The following is an 8933-nucleotide window of genomic DNA, read 5'->3' as shown; positions in this document are numbered from 1 at the left end:
TTCCACTCGGAACGACATAGGTGCGGTGGACCACACCATCCGCGACTCGCGCTTCGTCTGCAGGGCGGGGAGACGGACACCTGCACGGAAGCTTCGCCATTTGCTTGTACATGCAAGTTTGACATTTTATTTTATCTTAATTTCAATTATGTAAGTCCAATTATTTACTGTATCCCAGTTGGTTTATTTGATGCTGAAGTGTTGTGTTTTATTATGCCGATTCTAAGTATGCTATGCTAATATATTTAATTGTAGCTACAATAACGGTGGCCAACGACGTTAATTTGTTTGTTTTATTAAATAGTCTATAAAAACATTTCTATAGACTAGTGTGACTAGAGGAATTGATGCTGCCCAATGTTTTTGTTGCCAAATGGAGGATGTTTTCGTCAGCCGCCACATGTGTCTGACACTTGGGGCATTGCCCAACGTCCGCATTCCGCATCATGTTGCGCAGATACAAATCCAGTGCTGAAGTATTCGGAATAACCAGGAGATTAATGTCTTTTTAGCTATCAATACAAGAAAGTGAAACCGTAAATAACTTGTGAATCCCTCTGCTATTTAATGCACGTAACTCCTCAGTGGATGACCTGATAAATATATAATCCTCAAACACTGTTTTCTACTCGAGATCTGCAGGAGACTGCCATGATTCTAGGAGATCCCAAAGTATTGGCTTCTATAGGCTGTATGATAATTGTTCCTTCAGGTGAACCTGACGTGTGGTACATGTATAGCAGCTTGCTTTATAGATGTATTCAATGTCCACCCCGTTTTTACCGATTTAAAACAAATGTGCTGTGGTACTTGGCTGCACCATGCTCTGTCACCAGGAGAGGGCCCTCTTTCTTAGACCCTTTTCAAACCTAGTGAGCCGAGCTGTACTGCATTGGCCTGGTTACAACAACTAAAAGACTGAGTCAGTTTGACTCGTTCCTCAGTCAACTCTAGCTCACCTCATCTGCTGCCTTAAAAAGCTGTGAACTCACCGATTATATTTTGCATCCATTGACTGATGCTTTGCCATGCCTCCTACAGAGTGAGAGTCTTGGCAGTTCTCCTGTGCGCCAGACATCAGGGCATGTCTCTGTCTCGCCATTATGCTTATGGGAGAGTGTCTGACAGTGCATATTTATGCCAGCAAATTTGGGTGAGTGTTTTTTAGGCTTGTGTGTTTGAGTGGGACTGGTAGTCAATGTCCCATTATAGTACATGAAGCAGGTACGGGGAAAAAAGAATCACATCCAAACCCATTAACCATTGCAGAATATATTATAACTGGGTGTTGTGTTGGGGGCCATCACACTGGCGCCATTTGTGTTAACAAGTGTGTGTGTGTGTGTGTGTGTGTGTGTGAGATGACAGGAATTAGACAGAGAAGGTGGGTGGTCCAAGTGAGTTGTACCGTAACCTAGTAGGGGTAGTGAGAGCAGGAGGAAGAGGAAGTGGCTACCACACGACACATTTTAGAACACATTTTCAGTCCTTTCACTTTTAGCATCTCTTGGCAACGAGTTCAGTTGCTGAGGTGTGAAGTCGTCACTCTGCAGGACCAGTCAGTGCATCTCAGACAAGAAGAGCATGTGGTAGTTCATTGTTAGAGATCCAATGGCAGAATATTTCAAGGGGGAACTGTATTGACCACAGTAATAGTTCTGTTTGTCTTAGTAGAGCAAGTGTGCGTGCGTGTTTTTTTTGTTTTTTGTCTTCTGCCTCAAACACTCCCACAGCTGCTTATGGGCTAACCCACCTAATAGCAGACTGGGAAAACAAAACACTAAACCAAACTGTGGTCTGCGTCTCCAAAACCAGACTTGGCGTCTGTCTGCTCCCTACTCCATTATCCAGAGAGGATGCTGTGGTCAGAATAACATGGTGGTTTTCTGTGGCTTGTTCTGTTTGTACATCATGATTCTGACTGGTGTGAGTTTGACGTAACTGTGTTAGTGCACACCCATATTCTCTCTCTGTGTGTGTGTGTGTGTGTGTGCATGAGCGAGTAGTACAGTACTTAATCGTTGTATACTAGCTTATAAAGACTAGAGCATACAGCTGTCACTATTAGAGATTCTAAATCTCCCCCCCCTCCACCCCGTTGACCTGATTGGTCACTCAGAGGTACAGGAATTCACACATTTGAGATGCATGTTGTAAGATGTATGCAATAGCTAAAAGTTGTACTGAATCGTACAATTACATCAGTGTCCATAGCAACATAATCTGGGCAATGTTATGTCTTCAGATTTAAGATTTTGGTAAAAACGTTCTAGCGAATGTGTTCATACAGCCTTGTTTCAGTATTCCAATCCCCTATGTAAATGTATAGCAGCTCCAGCTGTATAGCTGTGTTTTATAAGGGATACAATTGGCTATTATATTTGGTATTGTTGGTATTTTATTAGGATCCCCATTAGCTGTTGCAAAAGCAGTAGCTACTCTTCCTGGGGTCCACACAAAACATGACATAATACAGAACATCAATAGACAAGAACAGCTCAAGGACAGAACGGCCTCATTTCATAGACTCAGGTGGCAGGGCATGCCATAGTGATTGTTACCAAGGATGTGTCTGTTTGCAGTCTGGAGACCAATCAGGGGTAGTATTTATTTTATATACACTACCGTTCAAAAGTTTTGGGTCACTTAGAAACGTCCTTGTTTTTGAAAGAAAAGCCTTTTTTTTTGTCCTTTAAAATAACATCAAATTGATCAGAAATACAGTGTAGACATTGTCAATGTTGTAAATGACTATTGTAGGTCCAAACGGCAGATTTTTTATGGAATATCTACATATGCATAAAGAGGCCCATTATCAGCAACCATCACTCCTGTGTTCCAATGGCACGTTGTGTTAGCTAATCCAAGTTTATAATTTTAAAAGGGTAATTGATCATTAGAAAACCCTTTTGCAATTATGTTAGCATAGCTGAAAACTGCTGTTCTAAATAAAGAAGCAAATAAACTGGCCTTAGACTAGTTGAGTATCTGAGCATCATCATTTGTGGGTTCGATTACAGGCTCAAAATGTCCAGAAACAAAGAACTGTCTTCTGAAACTCGTGAGTCTATTCTTGTTCTGAGAAATGAAGGCTATTCCATGCGAGAAATTTCCAAGAAACTGATGATCTCGTACAACGCTGTGTACTACTCCCTTCACAGAACAGCGCAAACTGTCTCAAACCAGAATAGAAAGAGGAGTGGGAGGCCCCGGTGCACAAATGAGCAAGAGGACAAGTACGTTAGTCTAGTTTGAGAAACATACATCTCACAAGTCCTCACCTGGTAGCTTCATTAAATAGTACCCGCCAAACACTAGTCTCAACTAAAGGTCAACCGATTATGATTTTTCAAAACCGATACCGGTTACTGGAGGACCAAAAAGGCCGATACCGATTAATCAGCCAATTTTTATTTATTAATTTGTAATAATGACAATTACAACAATACTGAATGAGCACTTATTTTAACTAAATATAATACATCAAAATCAATTTAGCCTCAAATAAATAATGAAACATGTTCAATTCGGTTTAAATAATGCAAAAACAAAGTGTTGGAGAAGAAAGTAAAAGTGCAATATGTGCCATGTAAGAAAGCTAACGTTTAAGTGCCTTGCTCAGAACATGAGAACATATGAAAGCTGGGGGTTCCTTTTAACATGAGTCTTCAATATTCCCAGGTAAGAAGTTTTAGGTTGTAGTTATTATAGGAATTATAGGACTATTTCTTTCTATACGATTTGTATTTCATATAGCTTTGACTATTGGATGTTCTTATAGGCACTTTAGTATTGTCAGTGTAACAGTATAGCTTCCATCCCTCTCCTCGCCGCTACCCGGGCTCGAACCAGGAACACATCGACAACAGCCACCCTCGAAGCAGCGTTACCCATGCAGAGCAAGGGGAACGACTACTCCAAGTCTCAGAGCGAGTGACGTTTGAAACGCTATTAGCGCGCAACCCGCTAACTAGCTAGCTATTCACATCGGTTACACCAGCCTAATCTCGGGAGTTGATAGGCTTGAAGTCATAAACAGCGCAATGCTTGAAGCACGAAAACGCACAAAAGTGCTGTTTGAATGAATGCTTACAAGCCTGCTGGTGCCTACCATCGCTCAGTCAGACTGCTCTGTCAAATCATAGACAGACTTAATTATAACATGATAACACACAGAAATACGAGCATTAGGTCATTAATATGGTAGAATCCGGAAACTATCATCTCGAAAACAAAATGTTTATTCTTTCAGTGAAATACGGAACCGTTCCGTATTTTATCTAACGGGTGGCATCCATAAGTCTAAATATTCCTGTTACATTGCACAACCTTCAATGTTATGTCATAATTACGTACAATTCTGGCAAATTAGTTCGCAATGAGCCAGGCGGCCCAAACTGTTGCAAATGCCCTGACTCTGCGTGCAATGAACTCAAGAGAAGTGACACAATTTCACCTGGTTAATATTGCCTGCTAACCTGGATTTCTTTTAGCTAAATATGCAGGTTTAAAAATATATACTTCTGTGTATTGATTTTAAGAAAGTCATTGATGTTTATGTTTAGGTACACGTTGGAGCAACAACAGTCCTTTTTCGCGATTGCGCACCGCATCGATTATATGCAACGCAGGACACGCTAGATAAACTAGTAATATCATCAACCACGTGTAGTTATAACTAGTGATTATGATTGATTGATTGATCGTTTTTTATAAGATAAGTTTAATGCTAGCTAGCAACTTACCTTGGCTTCTTACTGCATTCGCGTAACAGGCGGGCTCCTTGTGAGGCAGGTGGTTAGAGCATTGGACTAGTTAACCGTAAGGTTGCAAGATTGAATCCCTGAGCTGACAAGGTAATAATCTGTCGTTCTGCCCCTGAACAAGGCAGTTAACCCACCGTTCCAAGGCCCTCATTGAAAATAAGAATGTGTTCTTAACTGACTTGCCTAGTTAAATGAAGGTGTAAAAAAAATCAAAGAAATCGGCGTCCAAAATTACTGATTTCCGATTGTTGTGAAAACTTGAAATCTGCCCTAATTAATCGGTCGACCTCTAGTCTCAACGTCAACAGTGAAGAGGCGACTCTGGGATGCTGGCCTTCTAGGCAGAGTTGCAAAGAGTTCCTCTGTCAAGTGTCTGCTCTTTTTCCCATCTTAATCTTTTCTTTTTATTGGCCAGTCTGAGATATGGCTTTTTCTTTGCAACTCTGCCTAGAAGGCAGGACAATGACTCTAAACACACGGCCAAGACAATGCAAGAGGGGCTTTAGGACAAGTCTCGGAATGTCCTTGAGTGGCCCAACCAGAGCCCGGACTTGAATCCGATCTAACATTTCTGCAGAGACCTGAAAATAGCTGTGCAGCGACGCTCCCCATCCAACCTGACCAAGCTTGAGAGGATCTGCAGAGAAGAATGGGAGAAACTCTCCAAATACAGGTGTGCCAAGCTTGTAACATCATACCCAAGAAGACTCGAGGCTGTAATCGCTGCCAAAGGTGCTTCCACAAAGTACTGAGTAAAAGTATGAATGTGATATTTCTGTTTTTACATTTGCAGAATTCTTTTTTTTAAACAGTTATTGCTTTGTGATTATGGTGTATTGTTTGTAGATTGAAGAGGTAAAAAAAACAATTTAATCCATTTAAGAATAAGGCTGTAATGTCACAAAATGTGGAAAAAGTCAAGGGGTCTGAATACTTTCCGAATGCACTGTATATCTTGATGTTTAGCATATTGTATTAAACTGAAACACCATTCTATGGTTTATGACCTTTATTTTTTTGTCACATTTTATTAAAGGTATGGGCCTGTAATCAGCAGGGGACTCTCCAGATTGTCCTGTTTTTAATATCACTGAAATAACTGTTTGATACATGGAATGTAAGGCCCAGTACATCCCTGGGGCCAAGCTTCCTGCCATCCAGGAACTCTATACCAGGCGGTGTCAGAGGAAAGTCCTAAAAAGTGTCATACTCCAGCCACCCTAGTCATAGATTGTTCTCCCTGCTACCGCACGGCAAGCGGTGCCGGAGCACCAAGTCTAGATCCAAGAGGCTCCTAAACAGCTTCTACCCCCAAGCCATAAGACTGCTGAACGTCTAATCTAATGGCTACCCAGACTATTTGCATTACCCCCCCCCCCCCCCCTTTCTACACTGCTGCTACTCTCTGTTGTTATTATCTATGCATAATCACTTCAATAACTCTACCTTCATGTACATATTACCTCAATTACCTCGACTAACCGGTGCCCCCTGTATATAGCCTCACTAGTGTTCTTTTACTGCTGCTCTTTAATTATTTGTTACTTTTATTTTTTATGTATTTTCTTGAAACTCCATTGTTGGTTAAGGGCTTGTAAGTAAGTATTTCACTATTGTATTCGGCGCATGTGACAAATACAATTTGATTTTAACTAGGAAGTGCGGAATTGAATGACATTTGTGTAAATAAGGGAGCTGCTTTGTACCAAAATGTTAACCGTGTCTAATATTTATATTTGGGTGATCTCTGTTTTTACATTTTTTTGTCTGCTGATAATTGTTTCAGGGTTGTTGAGTCTAAGAAGGCTGTAGGTTGTTAAATTCTGATTTATATCGATTTTCATAGAAGCTTTTAAAATAGTCCTTAATTGCGGTATTGTTTCTAATTAACACATTTGTATGTTTTCAAATTATAACTGGTTTGGGGATTATTTGTTTTGTGAGAGCTGCGAGATGTTTACCAGGTGTATTTGCCATTAAACCGTATGCTTTATTTGAGTTCAACCTGTAGTTGTTGGCTCTCTTCAAACGTAAAAGATCATATTCTTGCTTAAGTTCAGAATTTAAATATTCTTACCTTGTAAAGATTTTAGATGGTCTTTTTTTATTTAATTTTAATTTCTAACTCAGATTTAATTTTTGCCTAGTATGAGATTATCATTCACCTAATGTACGCCTTAAAAGCATCCTAAATTATATTGGGGGTCGGCTTATCTCTGTCCTCAATGTGTACATTTGTAATGGTAAAGGTTTTCATTATTTAATTTACGTATTTAATACATTTCATTGAAGATGCGCTCTGTTCATATTCTGTCGCTAAGTGTATTTTCTGTTGTAATTTAGCATGAAAGTGGAGAATGATCCAATATCACTGTCATGGATTTTTTAACCAAGTAAATTGCTGACAGCATTTTTTTTGAGAAGAATAAAATGTCAATACTTAAATAGCTTTTTCTTACGTTAAGAAAAAAATAGTAGTCTTTTATAGTTGGGAATAGTAAACTTCAGGTATCCTGTAAATTATTTGTAGAGGTTTTTCAGCCTCTTTGGAGTTTCCTTGAATTTGCCTTTTTTTTGTTGCTACTTTTCAATCTTATCAAATGTATGATTTAGGTTGCATGCTAAAATAATAGTTTCTGTCTGGATTTGATCTAATATAGTTTGAATTCTATCTAAAAACACACCAGATTTGCCCCTGGTAGGATATAAAGTCAGCAAAAAAAGAAACATCCCTTTTTCAGGACCTTGTCTTTCAAAGATAATTCGTAAAAATCCAAATAACTCCACAGATCTTCATTGTAAAGGGTTTAAACACTGTTTCCCATGCTTGTTCAATGAACCATAAACAATTAATGAACATGCACCGGTGGAACGGTCGTTAAGACACTAACAGCTTACAGACGGTAGGCAATTAAGGTCACAGGTATGAAAACTTAGGACACTAAAGAGGTCTTTCTACTGACTCTGAAAAACACCAAAAGAAAGATGCCCAGGGTCCCTGCTCACCTGTGTGAACGTGCCTTAGGCATGCTGCAAGGAGGCATGAGGACTGCAGATGTGGCCAGGGCACTAAATTGCAATGTCCGTACTGTGAGACGCCAAAGACGGCACTACAGGAAGACAGGACCGACAGCTGATCGTCCTCGCATTGGCATACCATGTGTAACAACACCTGCACAGGATCGGTACATCTGAACATCACACCTGTGAGACAGGTACAGGATGGCAACAACAACTGCCCGAGTTACACCAGGAACGCACAATCCCTCCGTCAGTGCTCAGACTGTCCGCAATAAGCTGAGAGAGGCTGGACTGAGGGTTTGTAGGCCTGTTGTAAGGCAGGTCCTCACCAGACATCACCGGCAACAACGTCGCCTATGGGCACAAACCCACTGTCGCTGGACCAGACAGGACTGGCAAAAAGTGCTCTTCACTGACGAGTCATGGTTTTGTCTCACCAGAGGTGATGGTCGGATTCTCGTTTATCGTTGAAGGAATGAGCGTTACACCGAGGCCTGTACTCTGGAGCGGGATTGATTTGGAGGTGGAGGGTCCGTCATGGTCTGGGGCGGTGTCACAGCATCTCAATGCTGTGCATTACAGGGAAGACATCCTCCTCCCTCATGTGGTAACCTTATTGCAGGCTCATCCTGACATGACCCCCAGCATGACAATGCCACCAGCCATACTGTTCATTCTGTGTGTGATTTCCTGCAAGACAGGAATGTCAGTGTTCTGCCATGGCCAGCGAAAAGCCTAGATCTCAATCCCATTGAGCATGTCTGGGACCTGTTGGATCGGAGGGTGAGGGCTAAGGCCATTCCCCCCAAGAAATGTCCAGGAACTTGAATGTGCCCCGGTGGAAGAGTGGGGTAACATCTCACAGCAAGAACCGGCAAATCTGGTGCAGTCCATGTATGAGATGCACTGCAGTACTTAAACCAGATACTGAATGTTACTTTTGATTTTGACCCCCCCCCCCCCCCCCCCCCCTTTATGTTCAGGGACACATTATTTAATTTATATTAGTCACATGTCTGTGGAACTTGTTCAGTTTGTCTCAGGTGTTGAATCTTGTGTTCATACAAATATTTACACATGTTAAGTTCGCTGAAAATAAATGCAGTTGACGTTTTTTTTTTTTTTGAGTTTACAATGAAATCAATG

The sequence above is a fragment of the Salvelinus fontinalis genome, chromosome 9, assembly GCF_029448725.1.
Source record: "Salvelinus fontinalis isolate EN_2023a chromosome 9, ASM2944872v1, whole genome shotgun sequence".
Lineage (NCBI taxonomy): Eukaryota > Metazoa > Chordata > Actinopteri > Salmoniformes > Salmonidae > Salvelinus > Salvelinus fontinalis.
The sequence above is the reverse complement of the archived record's forward strand: the minus strand, read 5'-3'. Positions refer to the sequence as shown.